Source organism: Physeter macrocephalus, chromosome 14 (genome assembly GCF_002837175.3).
Source record: "Physeter macrocephalus isolate SW-GA chromosome 14, ASM283717v5, whole genome shotgun sequence".
Taxonomy (NCBI): domain Eukaryota; kingdom Metazoa; phylum Chordata; class Mammalia; order Artiodactyla; family Physeteridae; genus Physeter; species Physeter macrocephalus.
In genome coordinates, this window is record NC_041227.1 from 121,474,751 (window position 1) to 121,501,351 (window position 26,601).

General features: G+C 44.6%; 1 long non-coding RNA gene across 1 annotated transcript in view; it reads right to left on the reverse strand.

Annotated features, from left to right (window-relative positions):
* LOC114487810 (uncharacterized) overlaps positions 1–24,346 on the reverse strand; it is a 67,379-nt gene extending 43,033 nt beyond the window's left edge. The window contains exons 1-4 of the long non-coding RNA XR_003683253.2: positions 23,823–24,346; positions 10,403–10,617; positions 8,968–9,025; positions 3,431–3,716 (exon numbers count right to left, since the gene is read on the reverse strand). This is a non-coding gene — a long non-coding RNA (uncharacterized lncRNA). The remainder of the gene's footprint in view (positions 1–3,430; positions 3,717–8,967; positions 9,026–10,402; positions 10,618–23,822) is intronic.
* Between the last annotated feature and the right edge of the window lie 2,255 nt (positions 24,347–26,601).

Here is a 26,601-nt window from a genome sequence, read left to right on the forward strand (position 1 = left end):
GATCAAGTATCTGGATAGCAGATAGGACATTCATGGTTGGCTTCTCTGACAGGGTGATGCTGAGCAGAGATCTGGATGAGAGGCATGGAGAGCAATGACAAACTTTTCATACACCAAAAAGCACACATGTCCCGAGGTGGAAGCAAGCTTCGTGAGTCTGAATCACAGAAAGGAGGCTAGCATGGCTGGAACGGAGTGAACAAGGGAGAGACGTGGTAGAAGATGCAGCTGGGGAAGATGCTAGGTGCCACCCATGCCTAGATGTCACCATCCGGACTTGGCGTAAATACAAGGTGAAATGGGAGGTTCAGGGAGGGTTGCAGGCAGGGAAGCCATATGTTCTGCTTTGTATTAAGAGGCCGGCCCACTGTGACTCTGTGCAGAGGATGGAGTGTAGGCGGGCAGGAATGGAGGCAGAGAGACACAGCTTTCCATGTACAAGCAGAGATAAAGGTCAGATGGATACATAGCCAACTCTCAGTGCAGTTAACCTCCAAGTCACATTTAACTTTCTATTTTTTGATATAGTTTGGATTTGTTATAATGGGTATGCATTAATTTGGATGTTAGAATACAGATGTTTTAAAAGGTAACCTCTCATCTGGAACCTTCGTGCATTGCTGGTGGGGATATTAAATGATGCAGCCACTGTGGAAAACAGTATGGTGGTTCTGCAAAATGTTAAGCATAGGGACTTCCCCGGCGGTCCAGTGGTCAAGACTCTTTGCTTCCAGTGCATGGGGCACAGGTTCGATCCCTAGTCAGGGAACTAAGACCACACATGCCACGTGGCCAAAAAAAAAAAAAAAAAAACAGTTAAGCATAGAATTACCGTATCATCTAGCAATTCCGTTGCTAGGTATATACCCCAGAGAACTGAAAGCAGGGACTCAGATACTTGTAGGTTAATGATCACAGCAGCATTATTCACAATAGTCCAAAAGTAGAAACAACCCAAATGTTTATCAACAGATGAATGGATAAACAAAATGTGGTGTATATATGCAAAAGAATATTACAGCCTTAAAAAGAAATGAAATTCTGATGCATGCTGCAACATGGATGAAACTAGAAAGCATTATGCTAAGTGAAATAAGCCAGATACAAAAGGACAAATATATGATTTCAATTATATGAGGTACTAAGAATAGGCAAATTCATAGAGACAGAAACTATAACAGAGATTAATAGGGGCTGGGGGCAGGGAATGGGGAGTTCTGTTTAATAGGTACAAAGTTTCTCCTTGGGATGAGAAAAAAGTTCTGGAAATGGGTAGTGGTGATGGTTGTACAATGCTGTGAACACACTTAAAGCCAGTGAATTGCACACTTTAAAATGGTTAAGATGGTCAATTTTATGTTATGCATATTCGACTGCAATTTTAAAAATCTGAGCAAAAAGAAAGACGATAACCATTCAGGAACAGTTAGGAGACAAACCCCTTTTCCCCACATTTATCAAAGAAGGGTGACATTTAAAGATGGTGGGGAGAAATCTGCATAAATGCTGTCTAGAGAGCAGACACTTGGGAAGAATACGCTTTTACAAGATAATGACATCATACATCTAAAACTCTCCTCTATTAAGAAAAAATGCCTGTGATGTGGTCTACAGCAGCACTGTCCAGTAGAAATACAATGTGAGATGTGTGTAATTTTACATTTCTAGTAGTCACATTAAAAAAAAAAAACCAACTGGGAGGAGGATTTATTTTTACAAAATATTTGTTTAACCCAGCATATACAAAATATCATCTCAGCTTTAAATAATATAAAATATCAGTAAGGAGATATAGTACATTCATTACTTTTTTCATACTAAGTCAAGAGCCGATGTGTATTTTGCTCTTGCCATCCATCTCAGTTCTAACCAGCCACATTTCAACGCTCAAGGGACATATATGGTCCCTGGCTTCCATACGAGAAAGCTCCAGGCTAGTTTGAGGGGCAAGATTCTGAACGAGCACTCAGTCCCCTGGCTTCCTGCTCAGCTCCACCACTAACAACCATGGGACCTATGGAAAGTGCCTTAATAGCTGTGAATCTCAGTCCTAGTCTTGAGAAATTCCTAATAAAATGGAGTTAAGAGCTCACCTGCCTAGACCATAGGGTTATTGGAAGACTCCGGCGAGACAATATATAACTATAAAGGTTCATACGGTTGTGATGTCTGATTGAATCTATTTATCAATACCAAAATGCAATATATTAAAATTATAGTCGGGACTTCCCTGGGGTTAAGAATCCACCTGCCAATGCAGGGGACACCCAGGAAGATCCCACATGCCGTGGAGCAACTAAGCCTGTGTGCCACAACTACTGAGCTCACGTGCTGCAACTATTGAAGCCCAAGCACCTAGAGCCCATGCTCCACAACAAGAGAAGCCACCGCAACAAAGAATAGCCCCCGCTCGCCGCAACTAGAGAAAGCCTGTGCGCAGCAGCGAAGACCCAACACAGCCAAAAAAATTTATAGTCTTAGATAATCATAACCATAGGCAAGATAAATACTTCTGGACAGGAATTCCCTGACAGTCCAGTGGTTAGGTCTCCATGCTTCCACCGCAGGGGCATGGGTTCAATCCCTGGTCAGGGAACTAGGATCCCGTGTGCTACGTGGCGTGGCCAGAAAAATAAAAATTAAAAAAAAAAATACTTCGGGACAAGTGAACCTGGGGGGAGGCATGCAGGGAGGGTAGAAGGAGAAGGTCATGGCAGTAAGCATCCAGACAACTCCAGACTCGTCTTCTCCAGGGAGAGAAGCCCCAAAGCCACAGTCACTGACTTTGAGTGTATGGAGCCTGAGAAGCACATGGTCATAATTGCTCTGCAAGTGGATTTGCTTCCAGGCTCTAAGATGCTATTTCTCAAAGGAAGGAGCTCAGAGCTTTCTTGTTTATGAATTTATTTTTCAGGGGTGGGGTGATTTAGAGAGCCGGAGGCTGTTTCCTGACAGTGTACGCTGAGCCGGCCTGGAAGCCTCAGGCCCCAGCCAGGCTGACCACGAGCCAGACCCAGAGTAAGCTTCGTCCCACACTTCCTGTCGGGTCCAGCAGCCTGAGTTTCCTGGTGACCCTTTCCTGCACCCAGCTGATTCAAAGGCCTGGCAAGACCTGGTGCCAGCCAAGAAAATCTGAGGCAGCCAGGTTTGTTATTTCAAATCTCTAACCCTGCAGACCTCTGTGCTTGGCTGGTAAATAGAAAGTTAAAACAAGGATGCACGTGATAGCTGAGATTTCTAATACAAGTGGGTAAAACTCCCTGCATGAACAGCCTTCATTAAATTCGAAAAGTGTCAGCCCATTTCAAAGTTAATGAATTTAACTAGCATAGTAAAATAATAAAAATGACAAACAGTGGGAATGTAAAGATGATTCAGCCATTCTAGAAAACAGTTTGTCAGTTTCTTATAAAGTTAAATATACACTTACCATAAGATGCAGCAGTGGCGCTCCTGGGAATTTATCCCAGAGAAATGGAAACATGTGTTTTCCTGTATACCAATGTTTATAGCAGCTTTGTTTGTAATAGTCCTGTATTAGTCAGGGTTCTTCAGAGAAACAGAACAAATAGGGAGAGAGTTTAAGAGAGAGAGAGAGATTTATCATAAAGAATTGGCTCACATGATCACAGAGGCTGACAAGTTCCAAGTTTCGCAGTTGGCGAGCTGGAAACGGAAGAGAGACAATGGTGCAGTTCCAGTCTGAGTCCAAAGGCCTGAAACCCAGAAAGAGCTGATGTTTCAGTTTGAGTCTAAAGGCAGGAAAAATCGACATCCAAGGCTCAAGGCACATCAGGCAGGAGGATTCCCCCTTATGTGGAGGAAAATCAGCACATAAAGTTTCATAGAATTACACACACCCCAAAAAAAGAATGCATGGGTTTGTTTTTTTTTAAATGATGATGAGTGTCTGTAGTGAGTTCATGTTCCCAGCACTACGCTTGCAACTTTACATACATAACACATGAAATTGAAAGTAACCATGTGAATAAACACTACTGACCCATTTTATTTTCTTTAAACTTTTTTAAAAAATTTATTTTATTTATTTATTTTTGGCCGTGTTGGGTCTTCCTTGCTGCACACGGGCTTTCTCTAGTTGTGGCGAGCAGGAGCTGCTCTTCATTATGGTGCACAGGCTTCTCATTGGGCTGTCTTGTTGCGGAGCATGGGCTGTAGGTGTGCAGGCCTCAGTAGTTGTGGCACGCAGGCTCAGTAGTTGTGGCTTGTGGGCTCTAGAGTGCAGGCTCAGCAGTTGTGGCGCACAGGCTTAGCTGCTCCGCGGCATGTGGGACCTTCCCGGACCAGGGCTCGAACCCGTGTCCCCTGCACTGGCAGGCGGATTCTTAACCACTGCACCACCAGGGAACCCTACTGACCCATTTTAAAGAGGAAGAAACATGCTCAGAGAGTGCAAGTACCCACATACAATCACACAGCAGGGAAGCGGCAAAACCAGGACTTAAACCGAATCTGTGTGACTCCAAGCCTTTTGCTCTTTCCCCTGCCTGCCTCAAGTAACCTCCTAATCCATAAATAAACTCCATAGAATGGAGCCTCCATCGCTCACACAGTAGATCATTCCAGCCCTGATGTCATCTCAAGCCACAGCTGAGCATCCTACACTTGTCCTTCTCACACGCCCTGAACCCCTCACAGCTGCAGCTGGGTCTTGAGATAAATGCAGAAAATCCTACTCTATGAAGAGGTGGTAAGAATTAGCAGAAAGTTGAGGCCACTGAAGAGTAAACTACAGGACGAGTCCAGATAGGCAGATGGCTCAGCCCAGGGTCAGGGGTCCCAGAGTAAAGGGAGCAGCTTTCCTCCATAAACCTTACTTAGATGGTGACTGGCTTTTTAAGGGTGTGTGTGTCTCCTTCAGGATGTCTCCCCTGACCCCCTCCAGGCTGAGCTAGGAGCCCTGCTTCAATGCTCTCATCAACAGGATTTATCAGGGACTTACCATATGGTTCTAGAATCACTAGTGTGTATGCTGATGATCTAGGAGCCTAGCACAGAACTTGGTCTGAGTAGGGGCTCAGTGAGTGTTTGCTGAGTGAATAAATAAACTATAAGAATCTAACACAGGGGTTGTGGACGAAAATGCCTTCAGAAGCCAGGCAGGATGGACCAAGACATCATCATACTGAGTGAAGTCAGACAGAGAAAGACAAGTATCTTATGATATCACTTATATGTGGAATCTAAAAAAATGGTACAAATGAACCTATTTACAAAACAGAAATAGAGTCACAGATGTAGAAGACAAACTTATGGCTGCAGAGGGGAAAAGTGGGGGGGGGGATAAATTGGGAGATTGGGATTGACATATACACACTACTATATATAAAATACATAACTAATAAGAACGTACTGTATAGCACAGGGAACTCTACTCAATACTCTGTAATGACCTGTATAGGAATAGAATCTAAAAAAAAAGTGCATATATGTATATGTATAACTGATTCACTTTGCTGTACAGCAGAAATTAACACAACATTGTAAATCAACTATACGCCAATAAAAATCAATTAAAAAAAAAAGAAGCCAGGCAGACGGTACAAGTGATTTGAGGCTGAGGGTGGTGAGTAGTAGGGAGTGGTGAGGACTGGAGAGAAATGGAGCACATGCACCATGTCTAAAGAGGCAGCCACTACTCAGCTCCAGCCACTTGCTGCCATGGGAGAATGTGGACCATCTATTGCCTCATCTGATTTTTCAAGAGAAGCCAAAATCCAGACTTTTATGATGAGCTCCTGATTTTTTTCACGTTGTGAACTAATTTTACACTTTTTAAATTAAGTGAGGGCCAAACAAAACACATATGCTGGTTGACCACTGCCCAGAAGACATGTTTAGAACTTCTACTCTGAACTTAGGATGTTCTGCAGTTTCTGATGCAGTGATAGTGATTTTGCTGACAACTGATAGGCAAAGAGGTCAAGAGCAGGCAAAGGAAAGCCAATGTCACCATCATCCATAAGCCAATTCCATTTGGATGGCCCCCTCTGTAGGTATCCCCCTGGGAGAGGTCCAAAGAGCAGGCAGCAACTCTGAAGGCTGGGAAGGAGGGTGGGGGAAACAGATGGCCTTGTAACTGCTAGCTGGTTTGGTTATAGGATTCTTATATAACTCATGGAAAATGCATCTTTTTTGAATTATCAGATTATTTTCATCCTGGCACTAGAGGCACAAAGACCAGACAATCTCATCTGATGGACAAAAGATGGGCTTGCCAGATCTATTTAAAGAGGAGCCCTCATTGCCTCTTGCACCAGACTCAGGGAATTTAAGACAAGACTGGACAGGGCTCTGGGGAAGAGACCATGGGTGGTGAACCACCCTGGCTGACAGAACTAATATGGATGTAAAGTCTCCCCACATCCCACCCTTCACTTCAATACCAGGGACCTTTTTCATCTCCCACACTGGCCAGTTCTTCTTCTCAAACAAGGCAAGAGGCACAAAGCTCAGAATTGCGCAGTTTCAGATCCTCTCTCCACCATTCGCTGGCGGTGAGTTTAGGCAGGTGAGACCTTTGGAATCTCAGTTTTCTCCATCTTTAAAATGTAACTAACACGCGTGATATGACACACCCCTTGATAAGCTATAATAAGAAGGGCGGGCTTCCCTGGTGGCGCAGTGGTTGAGAGTCCGCCTGCCGATGCAGGGGACACGGGTTCGTACCCCGGTCCGGGAAGATCCCACATGCCGCGGAGCGGCTGGGCCCGTGAGCCGTGGCCGCTGAGCCTGCGCGTCCGGGGCCTGCCCTTCTTAACGGGAGAGGCCACAACAGTGAGAGGCCCGCGTACCACAAAAAAAAAAAAAAAAAAAAAAGAAGGGCACTTCATCTCTTCGGTATCTGTTCCCCAAATCTACATACCCAGTCTTACCATGAGAAAACATCTGACGAGCCCAAATTGAGGAACGTTATACAAAATGTCTGAGTGGACTCTTTGAAAGTGTCAAGATAAAGAAAAACGAGGATCGACAGAAGCCATCATAAATTGGAGGTGACTCAGCAGACGGGACAACTCAGGGCAACGTGGTACCTGGGATTGGATGCTGGGATCGGAAAAGGTCGTGAGTAGAACCACTGGTGAGACCTGAATAAAGTCTGTAGTTTAGTTTTTAAATCATGGGGCTAGTAGCTCTTCCTCTTCAAATCCCTTTTCCCCTTTCTCTTCCTTTCTCAAACAATTCCGTCCTCAAACTTAGTTGGGACAGAGCAAGGTGGGCGTCCACCGTCGAAGGAGGTGGGGTGCTGTGGTGACCCAGAGTGGGTGTCCACATAGGGGGGAACCTGACATAAGGAGTCAGAGCCCGAGCAGGGTGGGAAGGGTGTCCATCCAGGAGTGGCCTGGAATGAGGGGGTCAGAGGCCAACAGTGAGAGGAAAGCATGGCTGTTCGAGAAGAGAGTGACAAGTATGTGTAAGGGAGGAGGCTGGAACGAACCCTGTGGTGTTGCATGGGAGTCGGACACATCAGTGTGAACTCATGGCTTGCAGGATATACAGAGAGACGCATGAATCGTTACAGAGATGAGTGTTTAATAGGTCGAGTTTCAGTTTTGCAAGATGTGGATGGATGGTGGTGATGGTTGTACAACACTGTGAATGTACTTAAGGCCGCTAAACTGTACACTTAAAAATGGTTAAGATGGGGGACTTCCCTGGTGGTTCAGTGGTAAAGAATCCACCTTACAATGCAAGGGGCTCGGGTTCGATCCCTGGTCAGGGAACTAAGATCCCACATGCCGCGGGGCAACTAAGCCCGTGCACCACAACTACTGAGCTCGTGCGCCTCAATTAGAGAGCCCGCATGCCGCAAACGACAGAGCCCACGTGCTCTGGAGCCCGCACGCCACGACTAGCGAGAAGCCTGCGCATCACAACGAGAGATCCCGCGTGCCGCAACTAAGACCCGACGCAGCCAAAAATAAATTTTAAAAAATAAAAAGGTTAAGATGGCAAATTTTACATTATGTGTATTTTACCACAGTTTTTAAAAAATGATAAATAAATGTAGATGTAAATGATTGTGTGTGTGTCATGTTGTTTGCGTGTGTGTGTGTGTGTGTACACACCTACATTCCCTCCCTCTGTGCACTGAAAGGGGCTGGGAGGCCTTGCCCTGGTAGCAATGAGCACAGTCAGTATTCAGATCTTGACTTCTAAATACCATTTTCACTAAAACCAACCATGTTCCTTGGAGAAATGGCTGATTCCAGGGTTGAAACAGGAAAATACAAGATGAGCCTAGAACATCTAGTGCTAGAAAGCTCAAACTAAGCCCGTGCACCACAACTACTGAGCTCGTGCGCCTCAATTAGAGAGCCCGCATGCCGCAAACGACAGAGCCCACGTGCTCTGGAGCCCGCACGCCACGACTAGCGAGAAGCCTGCGCATCACAACGAGAGATCCCGCGTGCCGCAACTAAGACCCGACGCAGCCAAAAATAAATTTTAAAAAATAAAAAGGTTAAGATGGCAAATTTTACATTATGTGTATTTTACCACAGTTTTTAAAAAATGATAAATAAATGTAGATGTAAATGATTGTGTGTGTGTCATGTTGTTTGCGTGTGTGTGTGTGTGTGTACACACCTACATTCCCTCCCTCTGTGCACTGAAAGGGGCTGGGAGGCCTTGCCCTGGTAGCAATGAGCACAGTCAGTATTCAGATCTTGACTTCTAAATACCATTTTCACTAAAACCAACCATGTTCCTTGGAGAAATGGCTGATTCCAGGGTTGAAACAGGAAAATACAAGATGAGCCTAGAACATCTAGTGCTAGAAAGCTCAAAGAATGACAGGTCATGGCCAAAGGACAGAGCAACTAGCTTGAATGGGCTCCCACCAGCCACACCGGGAATAATTTAATTATCAAAATAAGTAATGAGAGTAATGGACTGCAACCCACTGAATCCACAAGCCGTTGCAGACATAAATAAAGTACTTACCCAAGATCATGAGGGGGTAAGGTGGACACTCACTCTCTTTTTCCTGTTTCATTTTTTCCTATTTAAAAAAAAAAATGCCTTGAGTGGAAAGGATATGACACATAGAGCAAACTAGAGGCCCATAAAATTCCTAGAGAGACAGTCCAGGACATACGGACTTCTGACATCTGTCCAGTGTCATTTCCTGTTGGTGGGGAGGGAAGGTGCAGGAGGTGCCAGTGAGGCATGGGATGTGGGAGGGGAGCGGGAAAGAGGGGACGGAGCTGGGCTACCAGCTGCTGCTTCTGGTAGCCCCCTGCAGTGGTCTCCGCCCTGCAGAGTGAGGTGCTCCACCTCTGGTTCACCTCGAAGGGTAAAAGAAAACGGGTTTCTGAGCTGCAAGAAGCCCAGAAGACTTGGCTAAGCCTGCTGCTTAGACACGAGGGCACAGCATCACCTCTTCTGTGGGTCACCGGGCCTGGCCAGCTCCCCAGGGCCTGCAAAGGGGCCGTGGTTGGAATGAGGCCATCTGCTTAGAACCCCATTATCTGGGCCCAGTTCTGCCTAATGTACAAAACAGCATCATCATGTGTACAGAGGGGCAGGTTCTATGATTTGCTGATGACTCATTTCAGGACCAGAATGAGGCTGGAGCTGTGCACACACCAAATGCAATCGCCTCCACCTACAGGGCTTGTCTGTGCCTCCCGTGGTACCTCCCTTGGCTGGGAAGGCACAACTGCTTGCTGTGGAATCTTGAGAAATTTCTTAACTTCTCTGAGCCCCAGTTTTTCCATCTGGAAAATGGGAACAAAAATTCCTTCCTCACGGGCCACAGTAAGCCTATTAGAGTCACGGGACAAAAGGCCAATTCAAACCCAGAAAGCTCTCCATCCGTGTCTGCCATTCCTATTGGTCATTTGGATACCAGTATTCTCTCTTCTATTGGGTAGTAAAAATCTTAGTGGGGAAAAAAAGGACTTTTTCTTCCAGGCTTTGTACCCCAGCAATTAGTACCATCTCTGACAGTATGAGGCAGGAGACAGACAGATGACATTTCATTCTCTGGTTTTACTATTTGGTGGCTGTGTGACTCCAAAAGGAAGCTTCCTTAACCTCTCTGAGCCTCAGTTTCTTTCTCTGTAAAGGTGGAATCCTTGCCCCTGTGACCCACGTGTTTGTGAGAATTGAGAGAGGCAATGCATGTCAGGGTATATGTGCTATTTTCCTTCCCAGACTCATATTAAAGGCTCAAAGAATAGCTGTTGAGTTGAAGGAACGCACATCAGGAAAACATCTCTTAAAACCATCCAGCTTTGGCCCTTTCTCTGCCTGGCATTAGTTCTTTCCTCTTCAAAAATTGGCAACTGCCAGAAAAGAGCTGATTCATTCTGAGGAGAGCTCTGAGTCTCACATCCCAGCCAGTGGAGGTCTCAGCTTCCTACTTTGGTCTCACCTGTTGCTGTCCTCAAATACAGAGAAAGGACATCGCCCCTTTGCCAGATGCAACCAGCTTATCTTCTCCGGTGCCCTCCCGGGTGCTCCCTGGGAGCCACGCGGCTTCAGTGGGACTCTCGTCTGTGGCTAAGATCCCCGGCCAGAAATCAGGTCTGCAGAGCAAAAGGGTCTGGGTTCTGGGGTACCACCTTCCTTGGTCCTTTGAAGAAGAAGCTGAAACCAGAGAGGCTGGTTACACCTTAGCAAACCATTTGGCCTCCTTGTGCCTCAGTTTCCTTATCTGTTAAAAGGGCTTATAGCTACTACCCACCTTACAGAGTGCAATGAGGCTTCCTTAGAGGTTCGAGTATGTAAGGGACATACTTAGTACAGTACCTGGCACATAATAAGTGCTCACTCAGTGATCACTATTATGAATGTTAGTTCTCATTTGGAATCTCTCCAGCCCTAAATAATTCCTCCTGAGTAGCTTAGAAGTTGCCAGGGTTCCAGCTCAACTCTGCTTTACCAGGGGAACTGCGGGAGAGAGTTAGTCTCTCATCTGGTTTCTCTCTCTTCCTTTCACAAGTGAGGAATCCAGGGACTTCCCTGGTGGTCCAGTGGTTAGGACTCTCAGCTTCCACTGCAGGGGGCACGTGTTCGATCCCTGGCTGGGGAACGAAGATCCCACAAGCCACACCGTGCAGCCAAAAGAAAAAAAAAAGTGAATCATCTGATCACCCAGATCCCAAAACACCCAATTAACCCCTCTCCTCCTCCAAAAATTATATCAATCCCTCAAACAATCACCCACTTTACTACCAGCCACAATCTAACTACCCCCCTGAAACTTGGAGACTGCTCAGTGTAATCAACACACAAAATTGAAAGCTTTTGCTTTAAGGTCTTATTTGAAACCTTGAAACAAGAAAAAGAGCAGAGGAAGCCTTGCCCCTCTCTGTGAAATCCTAAATTTAAAAAACCTCAGAATAAAACACCAAAGATAAATTGTATACATAATTTTAAAATATAATTGCATACTCTATTCCATAATATAATTATTATATATTAACAAAATAATTCTAGAATATACATCATTTCCATGTGTGTGTATACATCAACCAAAGGCTAAGAGAAAGGCTGTCACACTCAAAAGCGAAATGGAACAAATTACACAGCCTTTGCATGACAAGAAAGAGCTAGAGGAATAATTCTGTGGAGGGCCGCCAAGTTTTCTCTGAAGCAGCTGTTGAAATTTGCTTCATGATTACAGTGGGATGTGATTGTAGGTGAGGACTGGGGACAGGTTCTTTGAGTAACTGTTTAGATCATTTTACACAGCCTTAAATATATTGTGCTCTCAAAAAAATCTATTCACTTATCTATCTGTCTGAAATTTGTCTCCCTCCATCCTTAAACTCCTGCTTTTTAAAATTAACACTAATTGAGAGCTTACTTGTTGAGCTGTTTATCTATTCACCCTTAAAACATCCCTAGGAGTTTGATACTAGTTTCATCCCCAATTGGCTGACTTGGAAAGTGAGGCACAGAGCAGTTAAGTAACTTTCCGGAGGTCACACAGCTATGCAGTGCCAGAGTCAGAATTCAAACTCAAATCTGTCTGACTCCAGAGCCCACGCTCTTAACCACTAGGCTCTACTGCCTCCCTGTGGTGGGTTTTCCAGTCAGGAGGAAGCCACCAGCTTTCACAAATCCCTCCCTACCCGAAAACACACAGAACTCAGTGCCCTCCTGTTGCTTCTCATAACAAGCCCCACACCTTGTGTTTACATTTTCAACACGCATAAAATATTAATCCACCAGGAGAAAAAAATACATTGGTTTGAGTTTCTTTAAACCAATAACTTCCACTTTCTCTGACTCTAGGCCATCGTAAAGAAAGCATTTTTTTCTCACCCTCCTATGTAAAACCAAGAGTTCACTCACTGCCAACTCTGGATCTGGGGTAGGTTACATCCCCGAAGTTTTAGAAACATCTTGTTCTTCACATCAGTGTTTCAGATACCTCCAGATGGCAGGGAGACAGGTTTATTTTCTTCCTGTTAAAACTTTTAAAGTTTAAAGCAAAAGTTTTCAGCCTCGGAGGCTGGTTTCGTGCTACGGTGGGTGAGGCTTGGGGTGGCAGGGGAGGAGGGTCCTGGTGGGTGGGGCTGGTTTGATGTATCTGGTGAGATTAGAAGCAAATGTGTAGAAGATTAGAACAGAGCTGATGGGGTCTGTGTGAGATGAATTGAATTAAGGTTTGATTAGCTATTTGGTTCCTTACTATTTACCAAGTAATGTGGGGGGTGACAAAAAAGCAGCCCAAGAAAAGGGCAAAGAAGAGAGTGGGGGAGGTGATGCCACCTGGGATGTATCATTCCCCTTCTCTGCGCCTCGGCTTACCCATTTGAGAAAGAGGAGGTGGAATTAGTCTCTTCTCTCCCTTGTGGATCTAATTCCATGACTGATATGTGCCTTCTCTTCATTTCTCCCAAATTGTTGTCCCAGTTTTCTGAGTTTTCACTGGTACCATCATGAAGGCACTTTGTCCCCATCTATTGGGAAAGTAAGAGTGTGTGTGTGTGTGTGTGCGTGTGTGTGCGTGTGTGTGTCAGTGTGAATGACTGTTTTATGCGTATCATATGCCTGCCACTGTTCTGGGTACTGTGATGAGTGCAGCAGACAAGGTAAAACCCTGTACACACAAATACCCAAGTCCTCCTCTTCCTGGACACACCACTGAACTACACTTCCTGGCCTCCTGGGAAGTCAGGCAGAATCACGGAACAGTTCTGGCTGGTGAAATGCGGGCAGAAGAGATGTATGGGATTTCCAGGCCTGGTCCCTAAGAACACAGCTGTGGTCGTCCATGCTCTGTCTATCTTCCCTGTTTGGTTGGTCAGATACTAAACCCCTAGAAAATGACAGAGCCATTTGTGGATGGAAGAAACCTGAGTCCCTGAATGAGCTTGCGGAGCAGAGCCCCCCCACCCCCGCCCCAAACACAGACACACAAACCTGCATCAGAATGTGATGTGAGCAAGAACTAACCTCTTTGTGTTAAGCCACTGAGATTTTAGGGTTCTTGGGCCTATGAGCAATTCTTTTTCGGGAAATAAAAGCACTGCAAACAAAGTAAAGGGATAGTGATTAGGGAAAGGGGTGATGTCATGAAGGTTTTAGGAAGAGGTAACATTTGAGGCAAGACCTAAGGATGAGAAGAATGAGTCACATGGAGATGTGTGGGGAGACTACCTCAGGAAGAGGGAACAGCACAAGCAAAGGCCCTGTGGCAGCAGCAAGGTTACAATTTGAGGAATAGAGGGAAGGCCAGTGTAGCTGGAGCACAGTGAGCTTGGGAAAGTGTGAGAGATGAGGTCAGAGGGGTGGGTGCCCAATGGCATCTAGTTCACAGAAGGCCTTGCAGGCTGCAGTGGGTTTTATTCTAAGTGTGATGTGAAGCCATTAGAAAGTATGAAACAGAGGCGTGATAAGATTTGATTTGTGTTTTTAAAAGACCAAAGACCCCTCTGTGGCTGAAGTCAGATTGGTGGTTACTTCTGGCAGCTGGGGAGTGGGGACTAGGGGCTAAGGTTATGGAGGGGAGGGTTAAGGGAAAGATTAGTAGGTGATTGACTGGAGAGGGGCCTGAAGGAACCTTCTGGGGTCCTAGAAATGTCCCATATCTTGATCCAGATGGTGGTTACCTGGGTGTGTCCATAGGTTAAAAATGCATTGAGCTATACGCTTAAGATTAGAGCATTTTACACACATTACTGTGTGTATATTTACCTCAATAAAATCAAATAAAGACAAATGAAGCAACCTAATGTCCATCGACAGATGAATGGCTAAAGAAGATGTGGTACAGGGACTTCCCTGGCGGTTCAGTGGTTAAGACTCCGCGCTTCCACTGAAGGGGACGCAGGTTCGATCCCTGGTCGGGGAACTAAGATCCCACAGCCTGCACAGTGCAGCCAAAAAAAAAAAGAAGAAGAAGATGTGGTACATATATACAACGGAATATAACTCAGCCTTAAAAAAATGAAAAAATGTCATTTGCAGCAACATGGATGGACCTAGAGATTACCATACTAAGTGAAGTAAGTCAGACAGAGACAGACAAATATCATATGACATCACCTATATGTAGAATCTAAAAAAAAAAAGATACAAATGAATTTATCTACAAAACAGAAACAGACTCACAGACTTCAAAAACAAACTTATGGTTACCAAAGGGGAAAGGTGGGGGGGTGGATAAATTAGAGGCTGGGATTAACATATACACATTATTATATATAAAATAGATAGGACTTGCCTGGTGGTGCAGTGGTTAAGAATCCACCTGCCAGGGCTTCCCTGGTGGCGCAATGGTTGGGAGTCCGCCTGCCGATGCAGGGGACATGGGTTCGTGCCCCGATCCGGGAGGATCCCACATGCCGAGAGGCCACGACAGTGAGGGGCCCACGTACCACAAAAAAAAAAAAAAAAAAGAATCCACCTGCCAATGCAGGGAACACGGGTTCAAGCCCTGGTCTAGGAAGATCCCACATGCCGCAGAGCACCTAAGCCCGTGCGCCACAACTACTGAAGCCTGTGCGCCTAGAGCCTGTGCTCTGCAACAAGAAGCCACTGCAATGAGAAGCCCGCGCACCGCAATGAAGACCCAACGCAGCCAAAAATAAATAAATAAATAAAATAAAATAGATAACCAACGAGGACCTACTGTATAGCACAGGGAACTCTCCCCAATACTCTGTAATAACCTATATGGGAAAAGAATATGATAAAGAATGGATATATGGACATGTATATGTATAACTGAATCACTTTCCTGTACACCTGAAACTAACACAACATTGTAAATCAACTGTACTCCAGTATAAAATAAAAAGTAAATTTTTAAAAAGTCATGGGAGGGGCTTCCCTGGTGGCGCAGTGGTTGAGAGCCCGCCTGCCGATGCAGGGGACGCGGGTTCGTGCCCCGGTCTGGGAAGATCTCACATGCTGCAGAGCGGCTAGGCCCGTGAGCCGTGGCCGCTGAGCCTGCGCGTCCGGAGCCTGCGCTCCGCAACGGGAGAGGCCACAGCGGTGAGAGGCCCGCGTACCGCAAAAAAAAAAAAAAAAAAAGTCATGGGAATTCCCAGGTTAGTCCAGTGGTTAGGCCTCCGAGCTCTCACTGCTGAGGGCCCTGGTTCAGTCCCTGCTTGGGGAATTAAGATCCCTCAAGACGTGTGTCACAGCACCCCCCCTCCCCCTCCAAAAAAAAAGTAAATTTAAAAAAGACAAATGAAAAGGAGAAATCCAGGGGAAGTTGTTGTAAGAGTGAGCAAGTTTCGCCAAAAAACAAGTCCCGGGGACTCCCTGGTGGTCCAGTGATTAGGTTACGGGCTTTCACTGCTGAGGGCCCTTGTTCGATCCCTGGTCGGGGAACTAAGATCCCACAAGCCAGGCGGCTCAGCCAAAAAACAAACAGAAAACAAGTCCCTCTGGCTGCTGCATGAACTGGAGGGGTACTTGCTGTTCCAGTTTTACTCTCTGTTAGGGAGACAGGGAGAAGAAAGGGAGCATGTCCTTCTCATTGCCACCGGCTTGAGTGTTACCTTTTAAAGGCAAATTGGTTTCATGTTCTTCTTTTTCCCCGTTCTATCTCGAGAGACAGAGTCTCTGCCTCTACTGTCCCATCCTGGCCCACCTCTGCCCTCCACTGCCACGCGCTGCCCTGCCTCTGTGCTGTTTCCATCCTGCAGTGCAGCACCATCCATCCGGGAGGCCATATTCAAATGTTGCCAATGGCCTCAATAATCCCTTTAGTGTAATTTTTCCCCCAGTCAAGGATCTAATCCCAGATCAGGGACTGCATTTAGTTGTTGTTATGGATTGAATAGTTTCCCCTAAAAAAAAAAAAAAAAAAAAAAAGATATGTTGAAGTTCTAACCGCCAGGACCTCAGAATGTGACTTTATTTGGAAATACAGTCTTTCCAGAGGTAATCAGGTTAAACCAAGGTTATTAGAGTGAGCACTAATCCAATATGAATGGAGTTCTTTCATTTTATTATTTTTTAAAATTTTATTTATTTATTTTTTTGGCCACTCTGCACAGCTTGTGGGATCCTAGTTCCCCGAGCAGGGATTGAACCCGGGCCGTTGGCAGTGAAAGCACGGAGTCCTAACCACTGGACCACCAGGGAATTCCCGAATGGAGTCCTTTTAAAGAGGGAAATTTGGACACAGAGACAGAAACGCATCGAGGGACAATGACGTGAAGAAAGGCAGGGAGAAGACGCCACCCATCTACAAGCCAAGGACAGAGGTTTGTTACAGACCCTTCCCTCACATTCCTCAGAAGGAACCAACCCTGCTGACGCCTTAACCTCAGACTTGTGGTCTCTAGAACTTGACACAATAAATTTCTGTTCTTTAAGCCCCCCAGTTTGTGGTATTTTGTTACTGCGGCTCTAGGAGACTAAGACAGTTGTCAGGTCACTTTAATAGCCCTTCTGACTTGACTGAAAAAGAACAGATGATCCATCATGGGCCCTGAGGCCGTAGGCTGCCTGGCTTTTGGAGCAAGTTTTCGGGCATCCATAGCACCCATCTGGTGAGATCTGACTGGACTTTCTGCCTTTAAATGTCCACCTGGGGTGTTGGGTGGGCCAGTGCCCAGGGCTTGGCCCTGAGGGAACCCAGGGGGCACCAAGACTTGGACGCTGCCCTCCGGCTGCCCATGGGCAGCAGGATGGAGGGGACACCCTTCCCCCAAGGAACAAGGTAGACACAGCTTGGTGAGGGCGGCAGGAGGAGGAGGCCAAAGGGGGCAGCAGAGAGAAGGGAGGGGCCACATGGGGATGTCCAGGGGGCTCCCTGGGTGAGGTGAAGGTTTCTCAGGTTTTCTCCATGAAGGACAGTTTTTAAGGGTTTTTTTGTTTGCTTTGGGGTTTTTGGGTTTTTTTGGCTGTGCTGTACAGCTGGTGGGATCTTAGTTCCCTGACCAGGGATCAAACCCACGCCCTCGGCAGTGAAAACGCAGAGCCCTAACCACTGGACCACCAGGGAATTCCCCAGTTTTTACGTTTGCAAAAAAGAAAGATTGAAGTAAAATTCCTGGTCTCTGTCTATTGGCTGAATTTCCCTGTGGCTGCCTCTTGCTGAAGGTGGGACAAACGGTGACAGCCTGGGGTCTCCCTGGCAGCTGGGACTTGAGGAAGGAGAAAATAAATAGCTGCTTGCTGAATAGGCCCTGTCGGAGAAACAGAGCAGCTCATTCACTGCAGGAAAAACAGGACCTCAAAGCTCTGGGGCCCGACCGGGAACCATGCAAAAAGTGGTTACCTTTCCACAAAGATCGCTCACAAGATGCACAATGCACCTGATTCCCAGGGCACCTAGGTGCCGTGAGAGGTGTGTCTTCAACACCTCATGGTTTGGGAGATTGTCATCACCCACAGGGCTGAGCCCAGGAACCCAGGGTGCTTCCAGGAGCTTAGACCTAGATCTGAATGGGCTGAAAGGTCACCAATGTAAGATATATGGCTAAGAGGGAGGACACAAGCCAACAGAGTCACTTTGAACCTTTAGACCAGGGTTTTTCAACCTCAGCACTCTCGACATTTTGGACAAGATCTTTATTGACATTTGGACAAGATTCTGTATTGCGGGGGGGTCTGTTCTGTGCATTATAGTACATTCAGCAGGATTCCTGACGTCTACCCACTCAGATGCCAGTAGCGTCCCTTTCCCCAATATGCGACAACCCCGAACGTCTCCAGATAGTCAAACATCCCCTTGGGGGTTGCAAAATCACCTTTGATTGAGAAACACTGCTTTAGATAAAAATTCACCTTAGACTTGTTAAATTTTTTTTGCAATTACCTGAAATCTACCTCAAAAGTCTAAATGACCCAGTTTCAACACCAGTATTTGAACCCCACTGAATGCAACAGAAAGCAAATCAAGGAGGCAATTAATTACATACTGCCTAACTTGCTGCTTCCTTGTAGTTCCAGTTGCATTTGGCTGTTGGCTTTCCTTCCTCTCCACTGTTTGAATTGTTGCTGTGCAGGGCAAAAACAGCGTCGGCTCCACCTCAGAGCTGGCCGCATTTCAGCAACGGCTGGGAGGACTCTCATGGGGCTTTCCAAGCTTAATTAGTTCATATTTGTCAAGTTCCTTAGGAAGCTCAGGCCAGGATGCTATGGGAAGTCCAAGTTACTGGGATTCTCGCCACACTCTTTAAAAGAACATTCCCACATAAAAAGGCTGGGGTAAGCCAGAAAAGAGCTCATAGGAGCGTGTGTGTGAATAGTGAAGGCGTCCTTGGGAAGTGCATTTGAGACCATAAAGAAAGAGAGTAATACTTTCCAACTTTCTGGCCCTCCTCCTATTCTCTAGAGCAGGAAATTATTTAAAGTATTTCCTGAACAGCTGAAGTATGTTAGAAACCTGCTAGCATTCTCTACATTATCTCCAGGAAATAGACCCCGAAGAATTTCTTTGCAACAAGAAACTATTTGGGCTCTGTTGCTCATTTCCACCTGAATGGGATGGATACTCTCATTCTGGGAACTGCAGATAGCAATCTTGTTAGATCATTTTGATGTCATACTCAGTGTCCGAAAGAACATTCCCTCAAAGAGAACTCTCTTAGCGTGCGTGCGTGTGTGCGTGTGTGTGTGTGTGTGTGTGTGTGTGTGTGGAGACAGAGAGAAACTTTCTTTGCCAGGTAATTTAGCATCAGCAGTAATAGCTTGCTAGTTATCTAGTTACCCCCACTTAATCTCCAGGGTGGGGTAAGAATGAGGTCAACCTCTTCTGTTTTAGGCAGAATTCTAGAATGTGCAACAAAAGGAAACTGATTAGTCCCATCCCACCTCTAGAGATTTGCTCTCTCCAAGGCTTGAGCCCATAAATCTCTCAGGGTGGGGGTCCACAGGCATCCTGCCCCCCAAGCCAAGTTTAAGCCTCCCAAGCAAATCGATGTTGGGATGTTGGCGAGGTCACGGGACGGAGAGCCATCTGGGAGCCAGCTGTGACTTTGGCTAGCAAATTCCCCCAGCCTCCTAGAAGGGCAAGCATGATTACCACAGCAGAAATACCAGGGGGGAAATGGCAGTCGTTACATCCAGAGCAAAGCACAAGGCCTAGAAAGAAAGCCAATTTCTGAAGAGAATGACAGATCTGATTATGCTGGTGAAGGCCAGGGAAGTTCCCTGCTTCCTTAAGAACAGTTAGGAACCATTCCCCCTGCGGCAGCCGTGCTCAGGATCCAACCCTGGGAAGTGTGTGATTTGCCTCCCGGAGACCTGGCAGCAGGATGAGGAGCCAAACAGTATTTTTGTTGCCGCCCACCCTCTGGGGCCTCCGGGGAAGCCAAACTTGAGGCCAAAGAGAGAAATACAAACCCCTGCCATCTTCTCTTGCCGGGGACAAAGGCACCACATTCTTCGTGTGCTTCATCATGCTTTTGGAATGAATGTCCACAAAATGCCATCTTTTAGGGACAGCAGTTAAAACTCCCGGTTCAACCTGAGCTCTTTAGTCAAATTACAGCTAAATTCTTGGCCTGAGGTCTTAAAGGACTGCGTGAAGCGGGCTCAGATGGTGACGTTAAAGAAAATAAAGCACGCCTCAAACGTGTAGAAAATAAATTGGAAAGATCTACACCTGAAGTTTCTAATATTTTGAAGGTGGCTACACCTTTAAGAACCAATTTTCATCAGCACATGAGCCCCTTTCTCAGAAAAGCTCATACTCACGTATCTAACAGTAAACTTTGCATACGATTTCAGGGGTTCATGGGCCCCTTAAGGTGTATCCTGGATCTCAGGTTATTCACATTAAAAATTCCTATCTCTACAATCTACTGTGTATACAACAAATAAGCTACAAGGATATACTGTAGCGCACAGGGAATATAGCCAATATTTTATAACTATAAATGGAGTATAATCTATAAAAATTTTGAATCACTATTGTACAATTAGTTGTACACCTGAAACTGATATTGTAAATCAACTGTACCTCAATAAAAAAAAAAAAATCCAATACTGTTCATGTGTTTAAGTAAATGCCTTGTGGTTATATTTTTTCCTTGTATTCTTTTTAAATAAAATTTAAAATAACTTGAAAAAAAAGAATTCCTATCTATGAAAAAATATACAATCCAATGGTGGGACTTTAGGCTATTTTAATCTTTGTGGTGTTGTATTTTTTAAATTTTCCAAAATTAGCATTAGTTTTGTAACTAGGAAAAATTATTTTACAAAGTTACCAAAAAGAAAGAAAAGAAAGAAGTTTCATATTCACTAAGTTAATGTTTCCTTGGAATGACAGACACTGGCTGAAAAGATGGGCAAAAATGTAGTGGGGGGATAGTCACTGGTCACCTAAAAGTTTGGTCCAAGCCAAAGAGTTTCAAAAGGTCTTCTCATTTCTACGTGTTTTTCCACATTTCTCCTGTTGTCCAACAATTTTTTAGTTTTGCTAAAAAATCATATGGGTCTTTCGTAGCTACAATCAGAACAGCCTTCTGATACTTAGATATTTATATTATCCTTCAACTTTTCATTCATTTTGAATGAATTCAAAGTTTTCTGATTCATCTACTCCTTCCTCAAGTTCCCTTGTTTTTGTGGCTAAACTTCCAATCGCTACCTGAACCTGTTTTCTAAACATTCAACCTTTTTCAGAGCAGAAAATACAGCTTTGTTTGGTTGTCTCACTGTGAAATGTTTGCTCACTTAAGGAACTTTATATCACTCTTAAGTAAAGGCCGGTTTGTTGTCTATACTGACAAGTTTCTAAGCAAACCATCACCAAGTTGGCTTGGGTGGCTCTGATGGGGCTGTTCTCATGGCTGGTGAGACAATAGATGAGGAGGTGCCTCAAATAAACTGCTCAACAGAATTCAGAGAAAGGGGAATGGGGGCGGGGCACAGGACGAGTGCTCAGAGCTCTTGCAGGGTTTAGCTGCAAAGGCCATCCCAGAAAAAGCTGGTGAGCCTTGGGCCAGTTCCCGTTTGGAAAGCTCTGGCAAGCCTGTAACAAAGCTAAAGGCTGACAGAACATCCAACGTTGGGATAGACTCCTACCATTGAGTATAGAAACAAGCCATGTAATGTCTCATGTTGATGTATATCTGTGACTGATAAGAGGGGAAAAAAAAGGGAGAGTAATAACAAACTTAGTCTAGGAGATAAAATGTGCCAAAATAGAGGCCTGTGGAAGAACTGAAGGAAAACTTTGCTGTTAAAAGGTTGGGAATAGCTGTTCTATGACTACAATACTTAGCTAGGATATTAACACTATATAGTAATTAGTACCTGTACTTATTTTTTACATCAGAGATTGTGCTACTTTAACAGCCCAAAGGTCACTCACTCACTCAAATATAGTAGAGACAGATTTTGGACTCAGGCTGATCTGGCTCCTAATTACTAGTCCATTCCATAGCACTACCTCTCCAAACTAGGACAGGGAAAGACATTTTTGATTGTGAAAAGCATGGGAGGAATGAACAAACTGATCAATTTAAGAGGGTCTGGTGACTACAACTCCGACACAGTGTTATGAAACTGTCCCAAATATTTAGGAGGAACTGGGCATTTGTGGACACCAGAATTATGCTTTCAAACTATGCCCAAAACATGCCATTTAACATACAAGTGCTCAAAATTAAATTGCTCTTCTGCCCTCAAAAAGCCCTACTTGATAGCTTGAGTGTTTTTTATCATCTTTATTAGCCGGGGTTACGAAAGTTAAATCAGCGATGTTACTACAACACTTTCCCTTGGGGGAGGGGAGCATCGCATGATTTGGCCAGGTTTTGTTAATCACAAATTAGGTCAACAGCCCAACCTCAAAAGAAAGAACCATTAATGACATATTTCAAGGGCTTTGCAAAATCAGCCAGCTGGGTCTTGGCAAGCTTCCGCAAGGGTGGAGGGAGGGAAGGAGTGGCCAGCTACACTTTCCTTAATGGCCTTCTGAACTTGGGGTCCTGTAGCTCACAAGGTTTCCAACTGCCCATACAAACAAAACCGAAGACTTTGCTTCCACTGCTATTTAGAATGGAAAGGAACCTGCCACTTTGGTGACCACAATTTTGGTTTTAATTCTTGGTTCTGGGAAGCTCAAAAAAATAAATAAATGAATAAACAAGAGCAATTTAAGAGGCCTAATGCTGAAGCAAAATTCCTATTTAACAATGAGGATTTACTGTAACAAGAAATTATCCAGAATTTCTTTTCAGTGATGCAGCCACTGAAAGTTTGAAGAGAGGGAGGGAAAAAAATCAAACATCGGTAAGAAAAGGAATGTTTATTTCCTATCTTAATTCTAAAAATAGTTAAGTTGCTTGATAGGATTTAAAGCCAAGATACAATGTAGCAATTTAAAGAATCAGGGACTTCCCTGGTGGCACAGTGGTTAAGAGTCCGCCTGCCAGTGAAGGACATATGGGTTCGAGCCCTGGTCTGGGAAGATCCCACATGCCGCAGAGCAACGAAGCCCGCGAGCCACAACTACCGGGCCTGCGTGCCACAATTCCTGAAGCCCGCGCACCTAGAGCCCGTGCTCCACAACAAGAGAAGCCACCGCAATGAGAAGCCCGTGCACCGCAACGAAGAGTAGCCCCCACTCGTCACAACTAGAGAAAGCCCGCGGGCAGCAAAGAAGACCCAACACAGCCAAGGGAAAAAAAAAAAAAAAAAAAAAAAGAATTAATACTCCGGGAAATATTTAACACTGACATTCAACCTTCTAATGATAATGTTAACTTTTTTTTTTGGCTGCGTGGCATGTGGGATCTTAACTCCCCAACCAGGGATCGAACCCACAGCCCCCTGCAATGGAAGCACATAGTGTTAACCACTGGACCACCAGGGAAGTCCTGATAATGTTAACTTTTTAAAGATTTTTGCAACAAGCAAAATAAGTGTCTGAAGTTTTTACTTTTATATTTCACTAAAATTTTGTGTTACCTTCCCACCCTTACTTACAACTAATACAAAAATCAAAGTTATAGGCAAAGATAATTAAAATCTTAGATGAGATTTAAAACTGCTAGCTTAAAAATGTAGTGCATTAATAAAAGCAATTTAGACATTATCATTTTATGAGAGGGAAAAGTTGGTGGCTATAGAGTGTTTTATCACTTTTAAAAATCAAGCTGAATATAAAACCTCAAAAAATACCTAAGATTTTATCCAGTTAAGTTCAATAAAAACATACGAATGCCTCTCTGGATTTTAACTCCAAGGAAACTAGTATGTTAAGAATTTTATCTAAAATATGAAAATGTATTTTTAGAAATCAGCTGCCTCCTGTCCATTATTTCACTGAGTCATGCCTTTATGCTAACAAATCCAGGCCTTGTACTCTTATCAAAGTGTGTATTACACTAGTCCCTTTAAAGCCATAAAGCTCCACCTACCTTAAAGCAAAAGCCTAGGATGTCCAGGTTTACTTCCACATTTTCTCAAGTGAAAGACTTCTGGATGCAGCAACCAAGAAGGGGCTTATGCTGCGGAAAGGGGAGGGAAGAAGGGGAGTGGAGCACAAGGTAGGCAGGGAAGGGAGGACAGGCTGCAGAGCCGCAGTCTGGTTACTTCTCTCCTCCTCCCCCTCCCACCTCCGCCACCCTGCTTTTTAAAAAAATTTATTTTATTTATTTTTGGCTGCGTTGGGTCTTCATTGCTGCGTGCAGGCTTTCTCTAGTTGCAGAGAGCAGGGCTTACTCTTCGTTGCGGTGCGTGGGCTTCTCACTGTGGTGGCTTCTCTTGTTGTGGAGCACGGACTCTAGGCACGTGGGCTTCAGTAGTTGTGGGTCGCGGGCTCTAGAGCGCAGGCTCAGTAGTTGTAGTGCACGGGCTTCGTTGCTCCGCGGCATGTGGGATCTTCCTGGACCAGGGCTCAAACCCGTGTCCCCTGCATTGGCAGGCAGATTCTTAACCACTGAGCCACCAGGAAAGTCCCAGCTTTTATCTTCTGTGGTGGAAAAAGGCAGTGGAGGCTTTGCTCATCACTTTTCCACCAGTCAAAAAAGCAGCCAAAAATAATTTTTTTTAAAAAGGCAGAAACTAACAGTTGTACTTTAAAGATGCAATTCGTTTTCCTGAGACTTCCGGGATACTGTAGCTAACACTCCACCCCACAACCCCTTGCTTTTCTGCTAACAGCATAGCAATTCCTTCAAGCAGTGGCTTTCACAACCCAGGCTGCACAGATGGAGCACCTGGGGATGAAATTTAAAACTTAAGTACACTATTTCAACCCCACCCCTTACCAATTAAACTTTCCCAGTTGTTGATGCCAAGGTGCAGCCTTGAAACCACTTTCAGCCTTGAAGCTTCGGAGGAATGAATTCCACTTGTAGCTCCAGGAGAAATTTATGATTAAATTTAAGATTTTTATCCCATCTCCCTGGCCGGTAAGCCTTGAGAAGACATTGGCTGAGGGCTTCTGCGAAATTTTATTTGTTCTTTGGTGAAAACTGGTGAAAAAAATTTTTCTGACTGGTGTGAAATGGATGTGAAGACTGGAGGTGCCAATGGCCATTTTCACCAACCTAGAGGGGAAGCAGCCTGGAGCAAAGCCAGAGTTCAGAAGTGGGCAGGAAGTTATCAATCTTGTATCCTTGATGACATAACAAACCTTACATTAAATGATGTCTGCAACCAAAACTACACCCCTGGTTAGAGTCACATCCGTTCAATTCAGCTCCCCTTCATTTGCAGCCTTTAAGAGCTCTAAATTAGAAAGTAACACATCGGCATGGTGAAGTAAAGAAAAGGGTGGAATTTAATCTTTATTTACAGGACACTGCAAGATATGAAATTCCACATAGAAATAAGGAACCCATTGAGAGGAGAAGCTTCATACAGTATGTACAGTTTGGAACTGTTCAAGTATAGTTTCTTTGTAAAAAGTGCTACAATAACAAACCACGTGTAAAGAGTTCTTAGTAGAGAAACAGTAAGACAAACTTCTACCAAACATAGTACACAACAAACAGCTTTATGCCTCAGATGATGTACAATCTAAAAGTTGAAGGTCCCAGCAGTGCCATCCTGAACTTGGAATGTATACCCTTCAGAGGTAGTTTCTGGCACAACATTTTGATCTTCCTCTTCCTGGAAGTATTTAAAAACAAACAATATAATCCCATAAATATGGCACATTTCTAAGAGGTAGCTGCCTAGAAGTCTATATTTACTCTTTTTTCTTCTTGTATCTCAATTTATTTAGGCTAAAAACAAAAGCAAAAAAAAGTTTACACATTTCTCCCACCTCTGGCAACCACCAATCTGTTCTCCGTATCTATGAGCTTGTGTGTGTGTGTGTGTGTTTTAACATTCCACATATAAGAGAGATCTTATGGTATTTGTCTTCCCCTGTCTGACTCATTTCACTTAGCATAATGCCTATAAGGTATTCACTCTTAAAGTCTTCATTTGTGTATTTCACCTTTAATCCTGAAACACACTTCAATATCTCAAATAGTGGAGGGAGGGCTACTGAAACTTGCCTGGGAGGGGAAGGTTCTGAATGGGTTAAGAAATGCTACTACAACATGGATACAACTAGAGATTATCATATTAAGTGAAATAAGTCAGAAAGACACATACCATATGATATTACTTACATGTGTATCTAAACTACGACACAAATGAACCTATCTGTGAAACAGAATCACAGACATCAAGAACAGACTGGTGGTTGCCCAGGGGGAGGGGGATGGGGAAAGGATGGAGTGAGAGGCTGGCGTTAAGTGTAAGCTATTACACATAGAATGGATAAACAACAAGTTCCTACCGTACAGCACAGAGAACTATAGTCAATATCCTGTGATAAACCATAGTGGAAAAGAATATATATAAAAAAGAATATATATATGTATAACTGAATCACTTTGCTGTACAGCAGTAATTAACACAACATTGTAAATCAACAATACTTCAATAAAAAATTATAATATTAAAAGAAAAAAATTTTTAAAGAAAGCTTCTACAATCAACAGAAAAACAGAGATTTTTTTAACCTGTCACTTTTCAGTGGGCAAAAGCAAAACCGATTAGGCCAGAGGATGGCTGTGGGGTCGGCCTACTTCTCCAACTCCTACACAAACTTAGTCTCAAGATATTCCAAGATTCACGGGACTTCCCTGGTGGCACAGTGGTTAAGACTCCACGCTCCCAACACAGGGGGCCCAG